Here is a 27,216-nt window from a genome sequence, read left to right as displayed (position 1 = left end):
GTCGGATTTCCAATGGTCCACCTGCCAGATGCCGGATGTAGAATGGTCTTCCTGCCAGATGCAGTGACTCCAATTTGACAGTTAGGAGATGGTTTAACAGTGATGTACTGTAAACTGAAGCAGATATTATGATACCAGGTACACAGTGTTGAGAGGGTTTAACAGTGATGTACAATAAACTGTGCCAAATACAGTAACACGGGTCTCATAGTGGGGAGAAAGATTAACGGTGATGTTAGACAGATCCTGTGACAAAGGTTTCACAGTGTTGAGAAGTTTAAATAGTGACGTACGATAAACTTTGGTGGATATGGTGACCGAGTTTAAAGTGGAGAGATGGTTTAATGGTGATATATGGTAGACTCAGGCATATTTTGTGACACTGTGTTCACAGTAGTGAAATGGTTAAAAAGTGATGTACGATAAACTGTGTCAGATACTGTAACACCATGTTCACAGTAAGAAGGTTTAATGGTGATGTACGGCAGACTGAGGCAGAGACCGTTACACTGGGTTCACAGTGGGGAGAAAGTTTACAGTTTTGTACAATAAACTGTGGCAGAAACTCTGACAAGAGGTTTCCAGTTGGCATAAGGTTTAACGGTGCTGTAAGATAAACTGTGACAGATACTGAGACACCAAGTTCACAGACGTGAGAATGTTCAATGGTGGTATATGGTTGACTGAGGCAGGTACTCAGACACTGGGCTCACAGTAGTGAGAAGGTTTAACGGTGATGCATGGCAGACATAGGCAAATAATGTTACACCGGGTTCACCGGGCAGAAGGTTTAACGGTGATATACGGAAGAATGAGGAAGATACTGTGAGACAGGGTTCACAGCAGCAGTGAGAAGGTTTAACAGTGATGTCCAATATAATGTAGCAAATACTGTGACACTGGATTCACATTTGAGAGATAAAACAATGGTGATGTATGGCAGACTGAGGCAGATACTGTGACACCAGTTACACAGTGGGGAGAATGTTTAATGAGGATGTATAGTACACTTTGACAGATACTGTTCACACCAGGTACACAGTAGTGAGTAGGTTTAACAGTGATATATGATACATTGAGATAGACAACAGACTCGCCAAGGCAAATAGCGCCTTTGGAAGACTACAAGCCTGGAAAAACAACCAACTGAAAAACCTCACAAAGATAAGCGTATACAGAGCCGTTGTCATACCCACACTCCTGTTCGGCTCCGAATCATGGGTCCTCTACCGGCACCACCTACGGCTCCTAGAACGCTTCCACCAGCGTTGTCTCCGCTCCATCCTCAACATCCATTGGAGCGCTTACACCCCTAACGTCGAAGTACTCGAGATGGCAGAGGTCGACAGCATCGAGTCCACGCTCCTGAAGATCCAGCTGCGCTGGATGGGTCACGTCTCCAGAATTGAGGACCATCGCTTTCCCAAGATCGTGTTATATGGCGAGCTCTCCACTGGCCACCGTGACAGAGGTGCACCAAAGAAAAGGTACAAGGACTGCCTAAAGAAATCTCTTGGTGCCTGCCACATTGACCACCGCCAGTGGGCTGATAACGCCTCAAACCGTGCATCTTGGCGCCTCACAGTTTGGCGGGCAGCAACCTCCTTTGAAGAAGACCGCAGAGCCCACCTCACTGACAAAAGGCAAAGGAGGAAAAACCCAACACCCAACCCCAACCAACCAATTTTCCCTTGCAACTGCTGCAATCGTGTCTGCCTGTCCCGCATCGGACTTGTCAGCCACAAACAAGCCTGCAGATGACGTGGACTTTTTACCCCCTCCATAAATCTTCGTCCGCAAAGCCAAGCCAAAGATGATACATTATGGCAGATGCAGAGACACCAGGTTCACAGTGAGGAGAAGGTTTTATGATGTTTGTTAGAGTGAGACAGATACTGTGACATTGAGTTCACAGTGGTGGAAGATTTAACAGTACGATAAACAGTCTCAGGTTCTGTGACACCTGATAACCATTTGTTAGTGGATTTAACAGTGTAGGATTATGTGTAGCAGATATTTTGACAGAAGGTTCAAAGGGGAAAGAGGTTTAATGGCGATGTACGATAATCTGTGGCAGATAGAGAGACAATGGGTTTACAGTGGGGAGAAGGATGAACAGTGATGTATGATAAATTGTGGCAATACTGTGACATGATGTTCACAATATTATGAAGTTTTAATGGTGATGTATAATAAACTCTGGCATATACTATGACCCCAGTTTCACAGTGGGGAGAAGGTTCAACATTGATGTACAATAAACTACGTCAGATACTGTGACACCGGGTTCACAGTAATGAGAATGCTTAACAGTGATACACGATAAACAGTTCCAGATATTATGACACCGGGTTCACTGTGGAGAGATGGTTTAATGGTGATGTACGGCAGACTGAGACAGATACTATAAACTCCATGAGATACTGTGACACCGGATTCACTGTGGGGAGTGGTTTAATGGTGATGAACAGAAGACAGAGGCAGATACTGTGAAACCGGATTCACAATGGGGAGAAGGTCAATCACTGCTGGACGATAAACTGTGCAAGATACTTTGATCTTAGGTTCACAGTGCGAGAAGCTGTCACAGTAATGAACGATCATTTGTGTCAAATACTGTGACCCCAGGTTCACAGTGGTGAGAAAGTTTAACGGTGATGTACGGTAAATTGAGATGGATACTGTGACACTAGTTGAATAGAGGGAATGAGTTTAAACAGTGATGAACGATAAACTGTGTCAAATATTGTGACACTGGGTTCACATCCGTCATACGGTTGAACAGTAATGTACGATAAACTGTGTTTGATACTGTGACACCAAGTTCACAATAGGAGAATGTTAATGGGAATGTAGGTAAATGGAGGCCGATACTGTGACACAGATTTCAGAGTATGGAGTAGATATAACAGTGATGTACAATAAACAGCGGGAGATACCGCATTCACAGTGGGGAGAAGGTTAACGGGGATGGATGGTAGATTAAGGGAGATACTGTGGCACCAGGTTCACAGTGGGGAGAAGGTTTAACGTGATGTACGGTAGACTGAGGTAGATACTATGACACAAGGCTCATTGTATTGTTAATTTCTCTTCATTACAACATCTAATTTATATGCTCCATTTTTCTTGTGGCAACTTCCAAACTTTCCATAAAGTTAAATTCTAATCAGATTTTGTTCATTTAAATAGGTCACCATTAAAAGCCCAAATCATTTGGTCTCTAAAGTACGCCTCACAAAATTAAATTCTTTACTTGGGTTTGGTTGCAACAGCTCTTCAGTTTGCTTCATTATTTTTTCAGTCCCTCGTTTTGTGTTTTCTTTTTTGCCTGTGCAGCTTCACCAAATGGGCATCCAACTCTCTCTTCTCAGCTTGACCCAACGTCTCCTCTGTAAACTTAAGCAAACCAAGGAGACCAAAGTTAAAATTTTCATATTTGCATTTTCAAAAACAAAAATGGTGCTGTGACTTGCAGTTTCACATCTTAATCCCACTTGCTAAACTTGCAAGCAACTGCACCTCATCCTACAGCTGGAAAATTGCAAGAGAACTGCTGGGTTAAAGCAAAGATTCCTCCCAGTCACCTCATTAAAGGCCTCCAAGTTAACAACAGATAGCAACCTGAAAGATAAATACAAAGATCTGTATCAGGAATATTAACGGGCTTTTAAAAAAAAATCATTTCCACTATTGAAAGAAAACTCAGGCTTTTGTTGAACAATTCCTGTTGTATTCCTCAAAATGGTTTGAATCTTGATTTCAAGCAGAGTCATTTGGTGAGATTGTTGGTCCAGAACAAACCCTGCCCACACACTCCCTTAAATACCTCCAAAGTCCTGGCTCAGCTCTGCTCCATGCTAAAGCTATCAGAGCTTTTCTGAAGAGATATCAGAATTCAGATGCAGATACGACGAGTCAGAAACACCCTAATACTTCCCTGAACAACACACCTCTCTCTGAAAACCAGCAAGAACCTTCCTGAACTGTAATGTTTTTTTTACCTTTCGAGCACCAAAGCCTGGTGAATTTTACATATGTTAAATTCTGTGCACAGTATAAGAATGGCCTGCAACCAGTGAACTTTGAGGAATGAGAAGTGAGATTGGACTGTGAACCAAAGAACTTTTCTGAACTTACACACACATTACACACACGTGCACTTAGAATTAGAAGGGGGGTAAGTTAAGTAAAGTAATTTAAAGTAGTAAAACAGTCATAAGTTGAAGTGTAATTCCATATTCATATTTAAAGATAATTAAAATCAATGGCGAATCTGTCTCCTCACAGCAGGAAAAAGGCAATTTTGTGTGATAAGACACTTTTTAATTATATGACAGTAAATAGAGAGAGAGGTTCAAGTTTCAAACTATTACAAACTCCAGTCACCAGAGCTACCTGGATTATACCTCTTCCCACTTTATTTTTTTGCAAGGACACCACATTGTATATTGATATGTTTTTGAAAGAGATTATTGTAGGAGTCGTGGAGGCCACAAACAAACACAAACACTTCACAAAACAGCTCTTATTTAAAATGCAAGAGCTTTGCTGATAGAGAGTCATTCAGGTGCCAAGAGCCTTTGCAAAGACAAAACAAGGAGACTGCTTTGCTAAAGAATTTCAAAAGCAGGTGTAAATGGATTATTGATTTTAAATCAACTGATGAATGGACTCAGAAGTTTGGGTCCAGTGCAGTAATCTGGCTGGTTGCAGTTTGCTGTTCTAAGAAGGTCATGTGCTTTTGCAAGCATAGAGGAGAGACCAAATATGCTTTTTCTAATAGAGAGATGGCAAGCTGAAGACGGTTTGTGAGTTCTCAGTTCAGCCTGTTGAAAAACTTTTAATCCAAACTATAGGAAATGGCTGGCCTGAGTGTTTCACCTGAAATAAGGAAAACAAAAGGAACTCTATGGTGACCTGCAGAAGAGGTGATCATTTGGAAAACCGTGACGGGTTTCATTGACAAGACCCCAAAGTGGCTAATCAGAGGGAATCAGTTTTTGTGTGTCCAATGAGCAAGAAATCCCTCTCTGAAACCAACAAGAGCCTTCCTGGAGGGGTAACCATTCACTTTTAAGCACCAGAGCTTGGTGCAAATTCATAAATGTTGAATTCTTTGCACAGTATAAGAATTGATAGACACCAGTGAACATGGAGTTGTGTCAAAGAACTTTATGCACATTAAATACACCTGCACTGAGAATTAGAACGGGGCAATTTAAGGCTGTTAAGTTAATAGTGATAAGTTAACGTTTGATCCTGTTTTTTTGTTTAAAGAAAATTAAAAATGACGTTTGTTTAAGTATCTTTTGTCTTGGTGATTTTCTATTGCTGCTAGGTTTTGGGTCCTCTGGGCTTGTAAAAGTCCCAAGGAGGTTTTCTACTCCAGAACACCCAAAATGTCTTATTTCTTCAATAAATGCAGATTCCCCCATAAAGCCTGCACCCATATCTCCAATTTTCTTTCTGCCCTTACCCCACCTCCTCTCCGGCAGAACAAGGACAGAATCCTCAGATTTCTCGCTTACCACCCATCAGCTGCCACATCTGACACATTATCCTTGAACACTTCCAACGTCAGCACCATTCTCTAACCTGCTACATCTAACCCACTCCACTCAGATCCTCTTTTCACAGGGGCACGTCTTTCTGTGACTCCCTCGACAGCACTTCCATCTCCCTCGACAGCACTTCCCTCTCCACCCACCACCACCTGACGCACTCCCCTTTGGAATTGCAGAAATTTCCAAACTTGTCCCTCCATTTCCTGCCACCTCCATCCAAGGCCACAATCAGACCTTCCAGGTGAGGCACTGTTTCACATGCACCCCATCCAACCTAATCTACTACATTTGGTCGACTCAGTTGACCTCGATATCACCAAGACCAAATACAGACTGGGTAGCCATTTTGCTAAACACCTGTGCTCTGTGGATCTAACCTTGAGCTTCCTGTGGCCTACCATATCGTTTCTCAAACCCTTCCAGCAACATGTCTGTTGGCCCCATCCTTTGGCAGGCTGAGGGCACACAAACTTAAAGAAAACATATTATATTCCTCCTGGGCAGCCTTAAACTCTATAGCATGAATACGAATGTTTCTAATTTTAACCAATCACTCACCTCTGTCTGATTTCAGTTTCCATCTCTTGATCTACTGCCCATTTGAATAAAATTACTCCTTTAAGGTAGAAGAGTTGACAGTGGTGTTTTCCCCATGTCGCTTGCCATTGAACAACTGGCAAAATTAAGTTGCGCTTGTTGCAAAATGAATGGTGTGATTGTTCAAAATCTCCCTGAGATTGAAAGTATTCTTGTACTGAATAGACATCTGGGCCAAATGGCTATTTAAGGACATTCTGTACCTGATTGTACACCCTGAAATACAATGAGTAATTCTCTCCACTAAAGATTGTTACATCTATACAGAACATGTATTAATACACAAAACAATCACACCTCCTTATTGGTCAGGAAGTGCGTAAACCTCACAAGGAGACTGAGGAGGTCAAGGCCAACGGCTCTCATCCTGAGATTTTACAGGAGCGCAGTTGAGTCTCCTGTCTGGCTGCATCATTGGATGGTCTAGTAGCTGTAAAGCATCAGACAGGAATGATGCAAAGAGTTGTGAGGATCACTGGGGTCTCCCTTTCTTCTGTAGATGACATTTACTGGGAGTGTTGTTTAAATAGGGCTCAAGGAATTGTAAAAAGACCATTTCCATCCAGTGCACAGCATCTTTAACCACGTCCATCATCAAAATCAGGACTGCCAGGCTGGGGAATAGCTTCTTCCCACAGGCTGTGAGATGGAAGAAAAGTATCCTGAAAGTGGGATAATCATCCCAAATATTTATATATGTAGCGGCTACTTCGATAGGGCTACTAAAGCAACACACCCACACACACACACCAGGTTAGTCAACACAAGACTGCTTTATTCAGACTTTACAGGCTTCTTTGATTTAGTGTGTCCTGGGCTCCATGGGACATCATTATGAGTTTGATTCTGAACCACAGGACCGCAGATTTAAATGAAGCCGTGTGAGTGTCCCGTGCCATCCGGCAGGAGAATCCACAGATCAACGTGCCGTTCCACGCCACGAAGCACCACGCCTGGACAGTCAATTAAATGGATGAGTTCCCAACTGTCTGTCTTATATTTTCACTCGCGTGCCAAAGAACCTTACCCGCTCGGCCCACTACACAGCTGCTAAACCACCCAGTTCCCCCCCCAGAACCTTTACAGAAACTAAAACATCAGCTGCATGCACCTGAGGTGGACCCCCTCGCCGTCTGGGCTGGGGGCACTGAAATAGGTGAAGCGGGCTTCACATGGGCAGGCTTGAGTCTACACGAAACAGCTGCGAATGTCCCCTTATGTCCAAAGTATACACAAGCCCATCCTTCTTCACCACATGGAAAGGGCCCTCATACGTTAATTGTAATGGCGCTCCTGGGACCTGTCTGCGCACAAAAACAAAATCAGCGTCCAGGAATGGTGGGGCACATTCTGTTTAGGTGATCCATGCCAGTGGGTAGGAAAAAGTTTGCTGATCATGACTCCATGTCAAAGCTGTGAAGGAAATTCAGGTCAGAGTTGGTGGTGAAATGAATGTCCCATGAAACTGTAAGAACTGTACCATAAACCATCTCTGTGGACAATGCGGACATATCTTCCTTTGAAGAGATGTGCACTCCGAATAGAATCCATGGCAACTCATCGACCTAATTGGGACTGGTGAGTCAGGCCTTAAGTGCAGACTTCAGTTGCCAGTAGAAACGTTCCACAAGTCTGTTGGACTATGGATGAATTGTGCTCAACGATCTGAAGTAATGTGTGTTGGAAAACCAAATCTAGCCATCCAATCGACAGTGAATGCTCTTGCCCTTGTCTCAGTGTCACTGGATGGCAACGGGACAGCCCCTGACCAGCGTGTGAAACGTTCTATGACTGTTAGAATGTATTTCAAAATTTGAGATAATGGCAATGATCCAAGCAGGTCCACATGCACGTGTTCCAACCGCCTGTGTACCACCGGGAAATGTTGAAGAGGTGCCTTATTGTGCCGCTGAATTTTGGCAGTCTGGCAGGAGGTACCTGTGCAGACCCATTATGCAACACTCTTTTTTAGTCCATGCCATACATATTTATTTGACATGAGCTTGACAGATGTTCTGATGGACAGATGAGACAAGGTGTGTATCTGGTCAAAAAGGCGTTGCCTCCAAGATATCTGGAATCACTGGTCTAATGTAGCCCAAAGACATGTCACAAAGTAAGGTTGGCCGCCCAGTTATGATGCCACCTGCAGTATGTCCAAGTTAGTCATGGTCGTACTATATGGCTGACCATCGGGGTCCATTGCCTGGACACTGGCTAATTCAGGAATATCAATCTCATCCTGAATATGATATACAGTCGGTCTGGACAGAATATTCATGACGCCATTGTTTTTACCAGATGTTTTCCAAGTAGATTTAAGGGAATTCTAAATATCTGCCCTAAGTGCCAATAAGCTGCTGGCAGGTTTGAACAACATTCTTCAACCCAAGTGGCATCCTAAGAAATTCAAAAAGCCCAGAAGGGGTAATAATTGCCATTTAAGGAATGTCATACTTATGGGCTGGGATAAATAGGGAACAGTGGGGAACAGATGGGGCAAAGTGGGGAACATTGTGAAGAATGGGCAACAGGGTGGAACAGATGTGGTACACCTGTTCCCCACTATTCCCCAGCTGTTCCCCACCAGTTCCCCACTATTCACCACCGTTCCCCATGATTCCCCACTCTTCCCCTCATTTCCCAATCTGTTCCCCACTGTTCCTCCCATTTGTCTCTGTTCCCCACTGTTCTCCATTGTTCCTCAGCGATCCCCACTTTTCCTCATCTCTTCCTTTCATTCCTCAATTTTCACCTCTGTTGCCCACTATACACCACTTTTCCCCTCTGTTCCCCACTGTTCCCTCACTGTTCCCCACTGTTCCTAAAAGAAGTCTGTAAAGTCTGAATAAAGCAGTCTTGTGTTGACTAACTTGGTGTATGTGTGTTTGTGTGTGTATTACTTTAGTAGCTCTACCGAAGTCGCCTCTACAATTGGGGACCCCAAATGCAAGATTCAGGGAAACTTGAATCTCCAGTTACCATGTACACAAGGACGGCAGCAGCTGTTGCCATCACGGCTGCAGTTAATGTGGTGGAACTTCACTTCCCTCCTTTCTGGACCCATCAACCTCGGGTATGGCTTAATCAGGCTGAAACCCAGATTTGTCTTGTGGCATAATGGCAGAGGACATGAAATTCTGCCATGTAATAGGTGCATCGGACACTGCTGCAGCGTCTCAAGTAATAGAATATGTTGCCAATCCCCTGGCAGAAAACCAGTAAACCAGGTTCCGCCAATTTCTCCTGGACTCGCTGGAATTGACTAGACATGAGCACGACTTTTAAATATGGAGGACCTAGGTGATAGGAATCTATCCGATTTAATGAATGAGATGCTCGCATTAGCAGATGGTTATTCTCATTGTTTACTTTTTGAGACTCTATTCCTGTCCAAACTCCCAGGTCGTGTCACAATACCAATCATTAACATGGATTTCCACCATCCCCATGACGTAGCGCAGGAGACTGACAGGCTGGATCACACTCCAACGCTAGAGTCTGCTCACGTACAGACTGTTTTCGCAGCAGATCCATATCCCGTTTCCTATGAGCCAACTATATCTTCAGTTCAGTCAAAGAAGGATGAACGTGCTTACAGGCGGTGAGAATGGTGTTTTTACCATGGCTGTTGGTGGAAAAAATGCCCATAAATGTGTCCCGACATGTACATATTACAGAAAAAATGCAGGAAACGATAAGGCTGGCTACCATTTATGGCCATGCCAGCTGGCACAAGCACGTCCCATTGTATCTTCCAAGACTGCGCTGGTAAGCACAGGTTCATTGTAGACACGAGTGCTGAAGTCCGTTTGCTCCCACCAACCTATTTTGAAATAAAACCCACATAAACAACACCACCTGACTCTTCAAACACAAATGGGACGAAAATTTCCTGCTTTGGCACAGGATAGGTCACGATTGGGATAGGAGGTGTGACATTCCATTGGAATTGCCTATTGGCTTCCATTGCACAGCCTATTTTGGGTGCAGATTTTTTAAGGTCCCATGACTTGTCAGTAGATGTGAAGTGGAGGAAATTGGTTCCTGCTACCACTTTTCAAACATACCCTCTGGGATGCAGCAAAGGGAGAGTTTCCCACCTCAGGGTGCATACCTTGAACAAATGTGCACATGCTGCTCTGCTCAACGAATTTCCCTGTACTCTCTCACCTAATTTCAATATCTCCTAAACAGCCCAGGGTGTGTCCCATTACATAGACACTTCAGGCCCACCAAATTACGCCAGGGTTCGTCATCTTCCACCTGATAAACTGCGCAGGCAAGGGCAGAGTGAACTGCAATTGAGGAATTAGGTATCATTCAGCGCTCCAACAGTCCTTGGGCATCACTGTTAAACATGGCACCCAAGAAAACAGGTGGATGGACACCCTGCAGCGATTACCGTAGGATCAATAACTACAGCCGACAGGTACCCTATACCTCATATGCGAGATTTCGCTGCCCATCTGCACAATTTCTGTGCTTTCACCAAGGTAGATCTTGTCATGAGATCAAGTGTGGGGAAAAGTAGGGAATGGTGTGGAACCGTGGTGATCACTGCAGTAAAATGGAGAACACGGGAATATTGGGGAGCAGGGTGGAACAATGAGGAAAGGGAAACAGATGGGAAAGAGTGGGGAACACTGCAGAACAGAGGGGAACAAAAGGGAGCAGGGGGATTGATGGGAATCAGTGGGGAACTGTGGGTAATAGGTGGGATACTGCTAGAAAACAGTTGGGATTGGTGGGGAACAGTGGGGAAAGTTGGGGAACAGGTGAAGAACAATGGGCTACAGTGCAGAACTGTGGGGAACAGATGTGAAACAGTAGAGAACTGTTTGGGAACAGCTGGAGAACAGAGGGGAACTGATGGGGAACAGTGGGGAACCATGGGGAAACAGGTGGGAAACTGGTAGGAAACAGTTGGGATTGGTGGAGAAGAATAGGGAACATTTGGGAACAGGTGAAGAACAGTGGGGGACAGTGATGAACTGTGGAGTAAAGAGGTGGAACAGTAGGGTACAGTGGAAAAATTGGTGAACAGCTGGAAAACAGAGCCGAACTGTGGGGAGCAGGGGAACAGTGTGGAAGAGATGGTGAACGGTGGAGAATGGGGGAAAAGTGGGGAATTGGTGGGAGACAGTTGGGGAACAGTGGCGAAGAGGTGTGGAATAGCTGGGGAACAGTGGGAACAGGTTTGGAACAGTAGGAAAACGGTGGGGAACAGTGGGGAAAAGATGAGGGACAGTGGGAAACAGTTTAGAACAGATGGGGAACTGATGTGGAACATTAATGAACAGTGGAGAAATGTGGGGAACTATCGGGAACATGTGTCGAACAGCTGGGGAACTGTGAGCAACTCTGGGAAACATTGGTGAAAACTGGGGAACTGTTGAGGACAGTGGGGAGCAGTGGGGAACAGATGGTGAACAGTGGAGAACTGTGGGAAACAGTGTGGAAATTTAGGTCACAGATGGGAAAAAGAGGAGTATCTGATGGGCAACAATGGGAAACATGGGGTGCAGTGGGTAACAGTTGGGATCTGTGGGGTACAGTCGGGAACAGTGAGGAACAATAGGGGAAAGTGGGAGAAATGGGGAACAGTTGGGAACAGAGGGGAACAGTGGTGAACAGAGTGGAAAAGTAGGGAACAGTTTAGAATAGATGGAGAGAAGTGGGGAACAGTGAGGAACTGTGGGAGACAGTGGGAAACAGAGGGGAAGAATGAGTAACAGTGGGGTATACAGGGTAACGGGGAGAGCAGTGGGGAACAGAATGTGAACATTGGAGAATGTGGGGAACAGTGGTCAAATGTGTGTGACAGATGGAGAACTGTGAAGAACAGTGGGAAACACAGGGCACAATTAGGGAACAGTGGTGTATAGTGGGCAACAGTGGGGAAAATTGAGGTACAGAAGGAAGACATGGGGAAAAGTGGGGATCACAGAGGAACAGTGGAGAACAGTGGAACAGAGACAAATAGGGGGGAGCAATGGGGAACAGATATTGAACTGTGGAGAATGTGGGAACAGTGGGGAACAGATTGGGAAATGAGGGGAAAAGTGGGGAACCATGTGGAACAGTGGTGAAAAGTGGGGAACTGATGGGAAACAGCTGGATAACAGTGGGGAACAAATGGGCAACAGTGGGGAACCATGGGAGCTGGTGGGAAACTGAGGGGTCAAAGGGAAGAATGAGTAACAGTGGGTAATAGATAGCGAACTGTGGAGAACGGGGTAATAGTGGAGAAAAGTGGGTAACTGATGGGTAATGAGGGGAACAGTGGAGAACATTGGGGAATAGGAGGAACAGTGGGGTACAGATGGGGGACTGATGGGGAATAGTGGGGAATAGTCAGGAACAGTCAGTAATGGTGGTGAACAGATGTGGAACAATGGCAAAAATGGGAAACAGTGGGGAAAAGTGGGGATCTAAAGGGAACAGTTGGGATCAGTAGGGAACAGGTGTGAAATAGTGGAGAACAGTGAGGACAATGAGGAACAAGGGGAACAGATGGAGTATAGTGGGGTACACTGCAGAACTGTGGAGAACATTGGGGAACAGTGAGGAACAGTGGAGAAAAGTGGCGAACAGTAGGAAACAGTTCGGGAACATCTGGATAACAGTGGAGAGGTGGAGAACAGTGAAGAACCATGGGGAACAGTAGGCAACAGAGCGGAACAGTGGAGAACTGTGGGGAATAGTCGGGAACAGTGGTGATCAGATGGCGAACAGTGGGAAAAATGGGGAACAGTTCGACTACAGTTGGGAAAAGTGTGGAACAGTGAAGAACTCTGGGGAACAGTGGGGAACAGAGGTGAACAGTGGGGAATGGGGGAACATTGGGTAACTGTGGAAAAAATTAGGGAACAGATGGGGAACAGCTAGAGAACATTGGGAAACAGTGCAGAACATGGGGGAAAATGGGAAGAGTGGGGAACAGATGGAGAACAGTGGAGAAAAATGGGCAACAGTGTGGAACAGATGTGGAACAGTCTGGAAGCATGGGGAACACTGTAGGACAATGGGGATCAGAGGGGAATATTGGGGAGCAGGGGGGATCAATGAGGAAAGGAACAGATGGGAAACAGTGGGGAACACTGCAGAACAGATGAGAACAGAGGGGAACAGTAGGGACCAGGGGGAACTGATGGGGAACAGTGTGGAACCGTGAGGAACAGGAGGGAAACTGCTGGAAAACAGTTGGGATTGGTGGGGAAAAGTGTGGAACAGTTGGAGAAAGGTGAAAAGCAGTGTGGTATAGTGAATAATTGTGGGAAATAGATGTGGAACATTAGGGAACGGTAGAACAAATGGGGAAGAGTGGGGAACAGTTTGTGAATAGCTGGAGTACAGTGGGGAACAGTGAAGAACTGTGGGGATCAGTGTGGAACAGATATGGAGCATTAGGGAACAATGGGAAAAATGGGGAACAGTGGTGAACAGTTTGAGAGCAGCTGGGGAACAGTGGAGAACAGGTGTGGAACAGTAGGAAACAGTGGGAAAAATGGAGAACAGTGGTGAACAGTTTGAGAGCAGCTGGGGAACAGTGGAGAACAGGTGTGGAACAGTAGGAAACAGTGGGAAAAATGGAGAACAGTGGTGAACAGTTTAAGAGCAGCTGGGGAACAGTGGAGAACAGGTGTGGAATAGTAGGGAACAGTGGGAAAAATGGGGAACAGTGGTGAACAGTTTGAGAGCAGCTGGGGAACAGTGGAGAACAGGTGTGGAACAGTAGGAAACAGTGGGAAAAATGGAGAACAGTGGTGAACAGTTTGAGAGCAGCTGGGGAACAGTGGAGAACAGGTGTGGAACAGTAGGGAACAGTGGGAAAAATGGGGAACAGTGGTGAACAGTTTGAGAGCAGCTGGGGAACAGTGGAGAAGAGGTGTGGAACAGTAGGAAACAGTGGGAAAAATGGAGAACAGTGGTGAACAGTTTGAGAGCAGCTGGGGAACAGTGGAGAACAAGTGTGGAACAGTAGGGAACAGTGGGAAAAATGGAGAACAGTGGAGAAAGAATGGGTAACATTTGGGAACAGCTGGAGAACAGTGAGGAACTGAGGGAACAGTGGGTAATGGGGAGAATGAGTAACAGTGGAGAACAGAGAGTAACAGGGGAGAGAAGTAGGGAACATATGGTGAACACTGGAGAATGTGGTTAACTGTTAAAAAGTGTGTGACAGGTGGGGAACAGCAGGGAACACTTGGGAAAAAGTTGAGGAACAGTGGTGTATAGAGGGCAACATTGGGGAAAATTGAGGAATGGAAGGAAGGGATGGGGAACAGTGGAGATCTCTGCAGAACAGAAGAGAACAGTGGGCAACAGCGGGGAATAGTGGAGACCAGATAGGGAATTGTGGAGAACGGGGGAACAGTGGGGAACAGATTGGGAAATGAGGTGTCAATGGGGATCCATGGGGAACCGTGGGGAACAGGTGGGAAAATGCTGGAAAACAGTTGGGATTGGTGGCGAACAGTGCGTAACAGTTGGGAAACAGGTGAAGAACAGCATGGTACAGTGAAGAATTGTGGGTAACAGATGTGGAACAATAGGGATCAGTGGGATAAATGGGGAACAATTAGGGTACGGCGAGAGAATAGTGAAGAACTGTGTGGAACAGTGCGGAACAGATGTGGAACAGTAGGGAACAGTGGGGAAAATGAGGAAGAGTTGGGAACAAAGGGGAACAGTGGGGAACAGCGATGAACTTTGGGAAATAGTTGGGAAAAGGTGGGGAACAGTTTGGTTACAGCTGGAGAACAGTGGGGACCATGCAGAACAGGTGAAGAACAGTGGAGTACAGTGAAGAATTATGCGGAACTGTGGGGAACAGCTGGAGAATATTGGGGAACATTGGGGGACAGTCGGGAATGGTGGTGAACAGAGGTGGAAAGGTGGGAAAAAAGAGAAACAGTGGGGAAAAGTGGTGAACTGTGTGGAACAGTGGGAAGCAGATTGGTAACTGTTGGGGAACAGTGTGGACCCATGGGGAACAGTGGGAAAAATGGGGAACAGATCGGGAACAGATCGGGAACAGCTGGAGAACAGTGGGGAACTGATGGGGAACATGTGTCGAACAGGTAGGGAATAGTGAGGAACAATTGGGGAACAGTGGGGAAAAGTAAGGAACATTTGGGGAATAGTTGTGGAATAGTGGAGAACAGTTGTAAAACAGTGGGGAACAGTGGTATAAATGGGGAACAGAGGGGAAAAGTGGGGAACTGTGTGGAACAGTGTGGAATAGTTGTGGGACAGTGGGGAACTGAATATGAAGATTGGGGAACATTGCAAAAATTGGGCAACAATGCAGAACAGATGGGGAACAGTGGGGAAAAGTAATTGTGGAGCAGTTGTTAAATAAAGGAGAACAGGTGTGAAACAGTGGGGAAAAGTGTGGAACCGTGGGGAAAACTCTAGAAAAATGATGAACAGGGGAATATTGGGGAGCAGGGTGGAACAACGAGGAAAGGGGAACTGATGGGGAACACTGCAGAACAGAGGTGAGCAAAAGAGTGTTGGGGGAACAGTTGGGAATCTGATGGGAAACAGTGGGGAACTGTGGGTAATGTGTGGGAAAATGCTGGGATAAAGTTGGGATTGGTGGGAAACAGTGGGGAAAAGTTGGGGAACAGATGTGGAACAGTAAGAAAAATGGGGAACAATGGGGAACAGTGGTGAACAGTGGGGAACAGTTTAGGAACAGCTGGAGAACAGAGGGGAACAGATGGGGAACTGATGGGGAACACAGGTAAACCAAGGGGGACAGGTGGGAAACTGCTGGTAAACAGTTGGGATTGATGGGGAAGAGTAGGAAACAGTTGGGGAACATGTGGAAAAAAGTGGGGTACAGTGGGGAGCAGATCCGGAACAGTAGGCTACAGTGGTAAAAGGGGAACTGCTGGAAAACAGCTGCCAAACTGTGGGGAACAGGAAGAACAGTGTGGAACAGATGGTGAACAATGGAGAATGGGGGAAGAGTGGGGAAAAATGGGGAACAGATTGGGAATGAGGTGAACAGTGGGGAATCTTGGGAAACAGTGTTGAAAAGTGCAGAACTGGTGGGACACAGGTGGGGAACAGTCGAAAAAGGTGAGGGACGGTGGGAAAATGTTTAGAACAAATGGAGAACTGATGTGGAACTGTGGCGATCAGTGAGGAACAGTGCAGAAATGGTGGGCAACTGCTGGGGAACATGTGTCGAACAGGTCGGGAACAGTGAGGAACAGATGGGGAAAAGGTGAGGGACAGTGTGAAACAGTTTAGTACAGATGGGGAACTGATGTGGAGGGACAGTGTGAAACAGTTTAGTACAGATGGGGAACTGATGTGGAACTCTGGGGATCAGTGGGGAACAGTGGTGAAATGATGGACAACTGCTGGGGAACATGTGTCGAACAGGTAGGGAACAGTGAGGAACTATTGGGGACAGTGGGCAACCCTAGGGAACAGTTGGGAAACTTCTGGGAAACAGATGGGATTGGTGGGGAACAGTGGGGAAATGTAAGGAACTGTGGGGAACAGTTGTGGAACAGTGGAGAACAGGTGTGAAACAGTGGGGAACAGTGGGTAAATGGGAAACAGTGGGAAAAGATGGGGAACAGTGGGAAACATTGGGGAAAATGGGCAAGATGGCGGAACATATGTGGAACTGTGGGAATAAGAAGGTTAAAGTGGGAAACTGTGGGGAACAATTGAGGAACAGTGGGGAACTGATAGTGAACAGTGGGAATATTACTAAAATTGGGCAACAGTGACGAACAGATGGGCAACAGTGGTATTAATGGGGAAAAATGGGGAACTGTGAGGAACATTTGGGAATATGGGCAACGGGGAAGAACAGATGTGGATCAGTGGGGAATAGTCGGGAACAATGTGGAACCGTGCAGAACACTGCAGAATAATGGGTAATGGAGGGGAATATTGGAGAGCAGGGGGGTGGGGAACACTGAGGAATGTTAAAATGACGGGGAACCGTAGGGAAAAGTGGAGAAATGGTGGAGAACTGCTGGGGACATGTGTCGAACAGGAGGGGAACATTGCGGAAACAGCTTGAAAACAGTGGGTATTAGATGGGGAACTGATGGGGAACAGTGGAGAGATGGTGGGGAACTGCAGGTGAAAAATGGGGACTTGTGGGAACATGTATCTAACAGGTGGGAAAAAATGAAGAAAAGATGGGGAGGAGTGGGGAACCTTGGGGAACACTGCCAAGCAGTGGGTAACAGAGGGAATAGTGGGGAGCAGGGGTGAACAATGAGGAAAGGGGAACAAATGTTGAACAGTTGAGAACAGTGCAGAACAGAGGGAAAGAGTGGGGTGCATGGGTGAATAACGAGGAAAGGTGAACAAATGCAGAACATTGGAGAATGTGGGGAACAGTGGGTAACAGATGGAAATGAGATAGAGAACAGCTGGGAAACAGTGAGGAACTGTGTGGAACAGTGGATAACAGAGGGGGATCATTGAGGAACAGTGGGGATTAGTGGAGAAGAGTGGGTAACAGAGGGTAACATTAAGGAATGGAGAGAACTGCTGGTGAACAGAGGGGAATAGTGTGGAACATGTGTCAAACAAGTGGTGAACATGTGTCAAACATGTGGGGAACAGTGTGGAACTGGGATGAACACTGCATAACAATGGGGAACGGAGGGGAATAGTGGGGAATAGGGGAGAAAAATGAGGAATTGAAGGAACAGATGGGGAACTGTGGGAAAATCTGCAGAACAGAGGGCAATAGTGGGGAGCACTGGTGAACAGATGGTGAACTGTGGAGAATGGGGGAACAGTGGGGAAAAATGGGAAACAGATTGGGAAATGAGGGGAACAGTGGGGATCCAAAGGGAACAGTGGGGGAACATAGTGTCTAAGTGGTGAACAGTGGGGAACTTGTGAGGAACAGTGGAGAACAGATGGGGAACAGACTAGAAATTGTGGTAAACTGTTGAGGAACAGGTGGGGAACAGTGAGGAACAGATGGGATAGTGTGGGGTACCGTGGAAAATACTGCTGGGCAGTGGGAAATAGAGGAGAATAGTGGGAAGCAGGGGGTTAACAATGAGGAAAGGGGAACAGATGGGGAACAGTGGAGAATGGGGGAACAGTGAGTAACAGATGGAAAAGAAATGGAGAACAGCTGGGGAACAGTTAGGAACAGAGGGGAATATTGAGGAACAGTGGAGAACTGTAGGGAAAACTGCAGAATAGTGGGGAACATTGGAGACATAGTGTGGAACTGCTGAGTTACAGTTGGGACTTGTGGGGAACATGTGTCGAACATGTGGGTAAAATATGTTGAACATGTGATTAACAGTGAGGAACAAATGGGCAACAGTGTGGAACTCTGGTGAACACTGCATAATAATTGGGAATGGAGGGGAATAGTGGGGAGTAGCGGAGAATAATGCGGACCTCAGGGAACATATGGTGAACTGCGGAACAGTGGGGAATAGTGGGGAGCGGTGGAGAACAGATAGCGAACTGTGGAAAATGCGGGAACAGTGGGAAACAGTTCGGGACCTGCTGGAGAACAGCAGGGAAGAGTGAAGTAATGTGGGGTTCAGTAGGGAATTGAGAGGAACAGTGGGGACTTCTGGTGAACCTGTTTTGAACAGGTGGGAAACAGTGAGGAACAAATGGGGTACAGTGTGGAACCATGAGGAACACTGCAGAACAATGGGGAACAGAGGGGAATAGTGGGGAACAATTAGGAAAGGGGAACCGTGGCGAACACTGCAAAACAATGGGGAACCAAAGGGAGCAGTGGGAACGGATTGGAAAAAGTGGGGAACCGTGGGAAACACTGCAGAACAGAGGGGAACGAAAGGGAGCAGGGCGAACATATCGGAAAAAAGTTGAGAAGTGGGGAACACTGCAGAACAGTGGGGAATCAAAGGGAGCAGGGGGACCAGATTGGAAAAAGTGGGGAACAGTGTGGAAAAATGCAGAACAGTGGGGAACCAAAGGGAGCAGGAGGAACAGATTGGAAAAAGTTGGGAACCATGGAGAACACTGCAGAACAGAGGGGAACCAAAGGGAGCAGGGATAACGGATTGGAAAAAGTAGGGAACGGTGTGGAAAAATGCAGAAGATTGGAGAAATAACGGGTGCAGGGTGAACGGATTGGAAAAAGTGGGGAACAGTGTGGAACACTGCAGAACAGAGGGGAATCAAAGGAAGCAGGGGGAACGGATTGGAAAAAGTGGGGAACCGTTCGGAACATTGCACAACAGAGGGGAACTAAAGGAGCACGGGGAAGAGATTGGAAAAATTGGGAAACCATGGAGGACAGTGCAGGACGGAGGGGAACCAAAGGGAGCAGGGGGAACAGATTGGAATAAGTGGGGAACTGTGGTGAACACTGTAGAACAGAGGGGAACCAAAGAGAGCACGGCGAACAGATTGGAAAAAGTGTGGAACCGTGGGGAACACTGCAGGACAGAGGGGAACCAAAGGGAACAGGAAATACAGGTTGGAAAAAGTGGGGAACCGTTGGCGAACACTGCAGAACAGTGGGGAACGAAAGGGAGCAGGGGGAACAGATTGCAAAAAGTGGGGAACAGTGGGGAATATTGCAGAAAAGAGGGGAACCAAATGGAGCATGGGAACAGATTGGAAAAATTGGGGAAGCGTGGGGGAAAATGTAGGACAGAGGGGAACCAAAGGGAGCAGGGGGAATGGATTGTAAAAGGTTGGTAACCGTGGGGAACACAGCAGGACAGAGGGGAACGAAAGGGAAAAGGAGGTACAGGTTGGAAAAAGTGGGGAACCGTTGGCGAACACTGCAGAACATTGGGGAACCAAAGCAAGCAGGGGGAACAGATTGCAAAAAGTGGGGAACAGTGGGGAATATTGCAGAAAAGAGGGGAACCAAATGGAGCACGGGGAATGGATTGGAAAAAGTGGGGAACCGTGGAGAACATTGCAGGACAGAGGGTAAACAAAGGGAGCAGGGCGAACTGATTGGAAAAAGTGGGGAAACGTGGGGAACACTGCAGGACAGAGGGGAAACAAAGGGAGCTGGGTGAACAGATTCGAAAAAGTGTGCATCCTTGGGGAACACTGCAGAATAGAGGGGAACTAAACGGAGCATGGAGAACAGATTGGAAAAAGTGCAGAACCATGGCGAACACTGCAAAACCGTGGAGAACCAAAGGGAGCAGCGGGAACGGATTGGAAAAAGTGGGGAACCGTGGGAAACACTGCAGAACAGAGGGGAACGAAATGGAGCAGGGCGAGCATATCGGAAAGAAGTTGAGAAGCGCGGAACACTGCAGAACAGTGGGGAATCAAAGGGAGCAGGGGGATCAGATTGGAAAAAGTGGGGAACAGTGTGGAAAAATGCAGAAGAGTGAGGAAACAAAGGGAGCAGGGGGAACAGATTGGAAAATGTGGGAAACCGTGTGGAACAATGCAGAACAGTGGGGAACCAAAGGGAGCAGGGGGAACAGATTGGAAAAAGTGGGGAATCGTGGGAAGTTCTGCGGATCACTGGGGAACCAAAGGGAGCAGGGGGAAAGGATTGGAAAAATTGGGGAACAGTGGGGAACACTGCAGAACAGAGGTGACCCAAGGGAAGTCGTGGGAACAGATTGGAAAAATTGGGAAACCGTGGGGAACACTGCAAAACAGTGGGAAACCAAAGAGAGCCGGGGGAATGTGTTGGAAAAGGTGGAGAACTGTGGGGAAAACTGCAGAACTGAGGCGAACTAAAGGGAGCAGGGGGAACGGATTGGAAAAAGTGGGGAATCGTGGGGAACACTGCAGGACAGAGGGGAACCAAAGGGAGAAGGGGGAACAGATTGGAAAAAGTGGGGAATAGTGGGGAATACTGCAGGACAGAGGGGAGCCAAAGGGAGCAGGGGAAATGGATTGGAAAAAGTGGGGAAGCGTGGGGAACACTCCAAAACAGAGAGGAATGAAAGGGAGCAGGGGGAACAGATTGGAAAAAGTGTGGAACTGTGGGGAACACTGCAGAACAGAGGTGAACCAAAGGAAGTAGGGGGAACGGAATGGAAAAAGTGGGGAACCATGGGGAACACTGCAGGGCAGAGGGGAACCAGAGGGAGCAGGGGGTACAGAATGTAAAAAATGTGGAGAATCGTGTGGAACACGGCAGAACAAAGGGGAACCAAAGGGAGCAGGGGGAACAGATTGGAAAAAATGTGGAGAACCGTGGGGAAACTGCAGGACAGAGGGGAACCAAAGGGAGCAGGAGGAACGGATTGTTAAAATTGGGCCCATGGGGAACACTGCACAATAGAGTGGAACCAAAGGGAGCAGGGGATATGGATTGGAAAAAGTCGGAAGCGTGGGGAACACTGCAGAACAGAGAGGAATCAAAGGAGGCAGGTCGAGCGGATTGCAAAAAGTGGGGTACTGTGGGGAAAACTGCAGAACAGAGTGGAACAAAAGGGAGCAGGGGGAACGGATTGGAAAAAGTGGGGAACTGTGGGGAACACTGCAGAACAGAGGGGAACAAAAGGGAGCAGGGGAAACGGATTGGAAAAAGTGGGGAACCATGGGGAACACTGCAAAACAGTGGGGAACCAAAGGGAGCAGGGGGGACGAATTGAAAAAAGTGGGGAACAGAGTGGAAAAATGCAGAACAGTGGGTAAACAAAGGGAGCAGGGGAAACGGATTGTAAGAAGTGGGGAACCGTGTGGAAAAATGCAGAACAGAGGGGAACCAAAGGGAGCAGGGGGAATGGATTGGTGAAGTGGCGAACCGTGGGGAAAAATGCAGGACAGAGGGGAACGAAAGGGAGCAGGGGGAACGGATCTTAAAAAGTGGGGAACCGTGATGAAAAATGTAGGACAGAGGGGAACGAAAGGGATTAGCTGGAACGGATTGTAAAAAGTGGGGAACCGTGGGGAACACTGCAGGACAGAGGGGAACCAAAGGGAGCAGGCGGTAAAGGTTGGAAAAGGTGTGGAATCGTGGGAAACACTGCAGAACAGAGGGGAACCAAAGGGAGCAGGGGGAACAGATTGGAAAAAATGTGGAGAACCATGGGGAAACTGCAGAACAGAGATGAACCAAAGGGAGCATAGGAACAGATTAGAAAAAATGTGGAGAACCGTGGGGAACAATGCAGAACAGAGCGGAACCAAAGGGAACAGGGGGAACTGCTCAGAAATGTGGGGAACCGTGGGGAACAATGCAGAACAGAGGGGAACCAAAGGGAGCCGGGGGAACGGGTTGGAAAAAGTGAATAACCGTGGGGAACACTGCAGGACAGAGGGGAACCAAAGGGAGCATATTGTACAGGTTGGAAAAAGTGGGGAATCGTGGGGAGCACTGCACAATAGAGTGGAACCAAAGGGAGCAGGGGAAATGGATTGGAAAAAGTGGGAAGCGTGGGGAACACTCCAGAACAGAGAGCAACCAAAGGGTGCAGGGGGAACAGACTGGAAAAAGTGGAGAACCGTGGGGAACACTGCAGAACAGAGGTGAACCAAAGGAAGTAGGGGGAACGGAATGGAAAAAGTGGGGAACCATGGGGAACACTGCAGGGCAGAGGAGAACCAGAGGGAGCAGGGGGTACAGAATGGAAAAAAAGTGGAGAATCGTGGGGAACACTGCATATAGAGAGGAACCAAAGGGAGCAGGGGGAACGGATTGGAAAAAGTGGGGATGCGTAGGAAAACTGCAGAACACAGGAGAACCAAAGGGAGCAGGTGGAACAGATTGGAAAAAATGTGGAGAACCGTGGGGAAAACAGCAGAACAGAGGGGAGCCAAAGGAGAAGGGGGGACAGATTAGAAAAAAGTGGAGAATTGGGGAAAACTGCAGAACAGTGGGGAACCAAAGGAAGCAGGGGAAACAGATTTGAAAAAGTGGAGAACAGTGTGGAAAAATGCAGAAGAGTGGGGAAACAAAGGGAGCAGGGGGAACGGATTTAAAAAAGTGGGGAACCGTGGGGAAAAATGCAGGACAGAGGGGAACGAAAGGGAGCAGGGGGAACGGATTGGAAAAAGTGGGGAATCGTGGGGAACACTGCAGGACAGAGAGGAACCAAAGGGAGCACGCGGAACAGATTGGAAAAAGTGGGGAATCGTGAGGAGCACTGCACAATAGATTGGAACCAAAGGGAGCAGGAGAAATGGATTGGAAAAAGTGGGGAAGCGTGGGGAACACTGCAGGACAGAGGGGAACCAAAGGGAGCAGGCGGTACAGGTTGGAAAAGGTGTGGAATCGTGGGAAACACTGCAGAACAGAGGGGAACCAAAGGGAGCAGGGGGAACAGATTGGAAAAAATGTGGAGAGCCATGGGGAAACTGCAGAACAGAGATGAACCAAAGGGAGCATAGGAACAGATTAGAAAAAATGTGGAGAACCGTGGGGAACAATGCAGAACAGAGCGGAACCAAAGGGAGCAGGGGGAACTGCTCAGAAATGTGGGGAACCGTGGGGAACAATGCAGAACAGAGGGGGACCAAAGGGAGCCGGGGGAACGGGTTGGAAAAAGTGAATAACCGTGGGGAACACTGCAGGACAGAGGGGAACCAAAGGGAGCATGGTGTACAGGTTGGAAAAAGTGGGGAATCGTGGGGAGCACTGCACAATTGAGTGGAACCAAAGGGAGCAGGGGAAATGGATTGGAAAAAGTGGGAAGCGTGGTGAACACTCCAGAACAGAGGGCAAACAAAGGGTGCAGGGGGAACAGACTGGAAAAAGTGGAGAACCATGGGGAACACTGCAGAACAAAGGTGAACCAAAGGAAGTAGGGGGAACGGAATGGAAAAAGTGGGGAACCATGGGGAACACTGCAGGGCAGAGGGGAACCAGAGGGAGCAGGGGGTACAGAATGGAAAAAAAGTGGAGAATCGTGGGGAACACTGCATATAGAGAGGAACCAAAGGGAGCAGGGGGAACGGATTGGAAAAAGTGGGGAAGCGTAGGGAAAACTGCAGAACACAGGAGAACCAAAGGGAGCAGGTGGAAGAGATTGGAAAAAATGTGGGGAACCGTGGGGAAAACAGCAGAACAGAGGGGAGCCAAAGGAGCAGGGGGGACAGATTAGAAAAATTGGGGAACAGTGGGGAACACTGCAGAACAGAGGTGACCCAAGGGAAGTCGTGGGAACAGATTGGAAAAATTGGGAAACCGTGGGGAACACTGCAAAACAGTGGGAAACCAAAGAGAGCCGGGGGAATGTGTTGGAAAAGGTGGAGAACCGTGGGGAACACTGCAGAACAGAAACGAACTAAAGGGAGCAGGGGGAACGGATTGGAAAAAGTGGGGAATCGTGGGGAACATTGCAGGACAGAGGGGAACCAAAGGGAGAAGGGGGAACAGATTGGAAAAAGTGGGGAATAGTGGGGAACACTGCAGGACAGAGGGGAGCCAAAGGGAGCAGGGGAAATGGATTGGAAAAAGTGGGGAAGCGTGGGGAACACTCTAAAACAGAGAGGAACGAAAGGGAGCAGGGGGAACAGATTGGAAAAAGTGGGGAACCGTGGGGAACACTGCAGAACAGAGGTGAACCAAAGGAAGTAGGGGGAACGGAATGGAAAAAGTGGGGAACCATGGGGAGCAGGGGGTACAGAATGTAAAAAATGTGGAGAATCGTGTGGAACACGGCAGAACAAAGGGGAACCAAAGGGAGCAGGGGGAACAGATTGGAAAAAATGTGGAGAACCGTGGGGAATCTGCAGGACAGAGGGGAACCAAAGGGAGCAGGAGGAACGGATTGTTAAAATTGGGCCCATGGGGAACACTGCACAATAGAGTGGAACCAAAGGGAGCAGGGGATATGGATTGGAAAAAGTCGGAAGCGTGGGGAACACTGCAGAACAGAGAGGAATCAAAGGAGGCAGGTCGAGTGGATTGCAAAAAGTGGGGTACTGTGGGGAAAACTGCAGAACAGAGTGGAACAAAAGGGAGCAGGGGGAATGGATTGGAAAAAGTGGGGAACTGTGGGGAACACTGCAGAACAGAGGGGAACAAAAGGGAGCAGGGGAAACGGATTGGAAAAAGTGGGGAACCATGGGGAACACTGCAAAACAGTGGGGAACCAAAGGGAGCAGGGGGGACGGATTGAAAAAAGTGGGGAACAGAGTGGAAAAATGCAGAACAGTGGGTAAACAAAGGGAGCAGGGGAAACGGATTGTAAGAAGTGGGGAACCGTGTGGAAAAATGCAGAACAGAGGGGAACCAAAGGGAGCAGGGGGAGTGGATTGGTGAAGTGGGGAACCGTGGGGAAAAATGCAGGACAGAGGGGAACGAAAGGGAGCAGGGGGAACGGATCTTTATAAGTGGGGAACCGTGATAAAAAATGTAGGACAGAGGGGAACGAAAGGGAGCAGGGGGAACGGATTGTAAAAAGTGGGGAACCGTGGGGAACAATGCAGGACAGAGGGGAACCAAAGGGAGCAGGCGGTAAAGGTTGGAAAAGGTGTGGAATCGTGGGAAACACTGCAGAACAGAGGGGAACCAAAGGGAGCAGGGGGAACAGATTGGAAAAAATGTGGAGAACCATGGGGAAACTGCAGAACAGAGATGAACCAAAGGGAGCATAGGAACAGATTAGAAAAAATGTGGAGAACCGTGGGGAACAATGCAGAGCAGAGCGGAAACAAAGGGAGCAGGGGGAACTGCTCAGAAATGTGGGGAACCGTGGGGAACAATGCAGAACAGAGGGGAACCAAAGGGAGCCGGGGGAACGGGTTGGAAAAAGTGAATAACCGTGGGGAACACTGCAGGACAGAGGGGAACCAAAGGGAGCATGGTGTACAGGTTGGAAAAAGTGGGGAATCGTGGGGAGCACTGCACAATAGAGTGGAACCAAAGGGAGCAGGGGAAATGGATTGGAAAAAGTGGGAAGCGTGGGGAACACTCCAGAACAGAGGGCAACCAAAGGGTGCAGGGGGAACAGACTGGAAAAAGTGGAGAACCGTGGGGAACACTGCAGAACAGAGGTGAACCAAAGGAAGTAGGGGGAACGGAATGGAAAAAGTGGGGAACCATGGGGAACACTGCAGGGCAGAGGGGAACCAGAGGGAGCAGGGGGTACAGAATGGAAAAAAAGTGGAGAATCGTGGGGAACACTGCATATAGAGAGGAACCAAAGGGAGCAGGGGGAACGGATTGGAAAAGGTGGGGATGCGTAGGGAAAACTGCAGAACACAGGAGAACCAAAGGGAGCAGGTGGAACAGATTGGAAAAAAAGTGGAGAACCGTGGGGAAAACAGCAGAACAGAGGGGAGCCAAAGGAGAAGGGGGGACAGATTAGAAAAAAGTGGAGAATTGGGGAAAACTGCAGAACAGTGGGGAACCAAAGGAAGCAGGGGAAACAGATTTGAAAGAGGAGAACAGTGTGGAAAAATGCAGAAGAGTGGGGAAACAAAGGGAGCAGGGGGAACAGATTGTAAAAAGTGGGGAACCCTGTGGAAAAATGCAGAAGAGTGGGGAACCAAAGGGAGCAAGGGGAACGGATTGGAAAAAGTGGGGAATCGTGGGGAACACTGCAGGACAGAGGAGAACCAAAGGGAGCACGGGGTACAGATTGGAAAAAATGGGGAATCGTGAGGAGCACTGCACAATAGATTGGAACCAAAGGGAGCAGGGGAAATGGATTGGAAAAAGTGGGGAAGCGTGGGGAACACTCCAGAACAGAGTGGAACGAAAGGGAGCAGGGGGAACAGATTGGAAAAAGTGGGGAACCGTGGGAAACACTGCAGAACAGAGCTGAACCAAAGGAATAGGAGGAACGGATTGGAAGTGGGGAACCATGGGGAACACTGCAGGAAAGAGGGGAACCAAAGGGAGCAGGGGGTAAAAGTTGGAAAAAGTGGGGAACCTTGGGGAACATTGCAGAACAGAGGGGAACCAAAGGGTGCAGAGGGAACAGCTCGGAAATGTGGGGAACCGTGGGGAACAATGCAGAACAGAGGGGAACCAAAGGGAGCAAGGGAAACGGATTGAAAATGGTAGAGAACTGTGGGGAACACTGCACAACAGAGGGAAACCAATGGGAGCAGTGGGAACGGATTTGAAAAAGTAGGGAACCGTGTGGAACAATGCAGAACAGAGGGGAACCAAAGG

At 47.8% G+C, this 27,216-nt stretch overlaps 1 long non-coding RNA gene across 1 annotated transcript in view; it reads right to left on the bottom strand.

Moving 5' to 3' along the window:
* Nucleotides 1-3,205: 3,205 nt before the first annotated feature.
* The window catches only part of LOC138750439 (uncharacterized), a 91,565-nt gene continuing 67,554 nt past the window's right edge, over nucleotides 3,206-27,216 (bottom strand). The window contains exon 3 of the long non-coding RNA XR_011349340.1: nucleotides 3,206-3,399. This is a non-coding gene — a long non-coding RNA (uncharacterized lncRNA). The remainder of the gene's footprint in view (nucleotides 3,400-27,216) is intronic.

This window comes from Narcine bancroftii, unplaced genomic scaffold (assembly GCF_036971445.1).
Source record: "Narcine bancroftii isolate sNarBan1 unplaced genomic scaffold, sNarBan1.hap1 Scaffold_149, whole genome shotgun sequence".
Classification (NCBI taxonomy): Eukaryota; Metazoa; Chordata; class Chondrichthyes; order Torpediniformes; family Narcinidae; genus Narcine; species Narcine bancroftii.
This window is presented reverse-complemented; position numbering and strand designations above follow the sequence as displayed.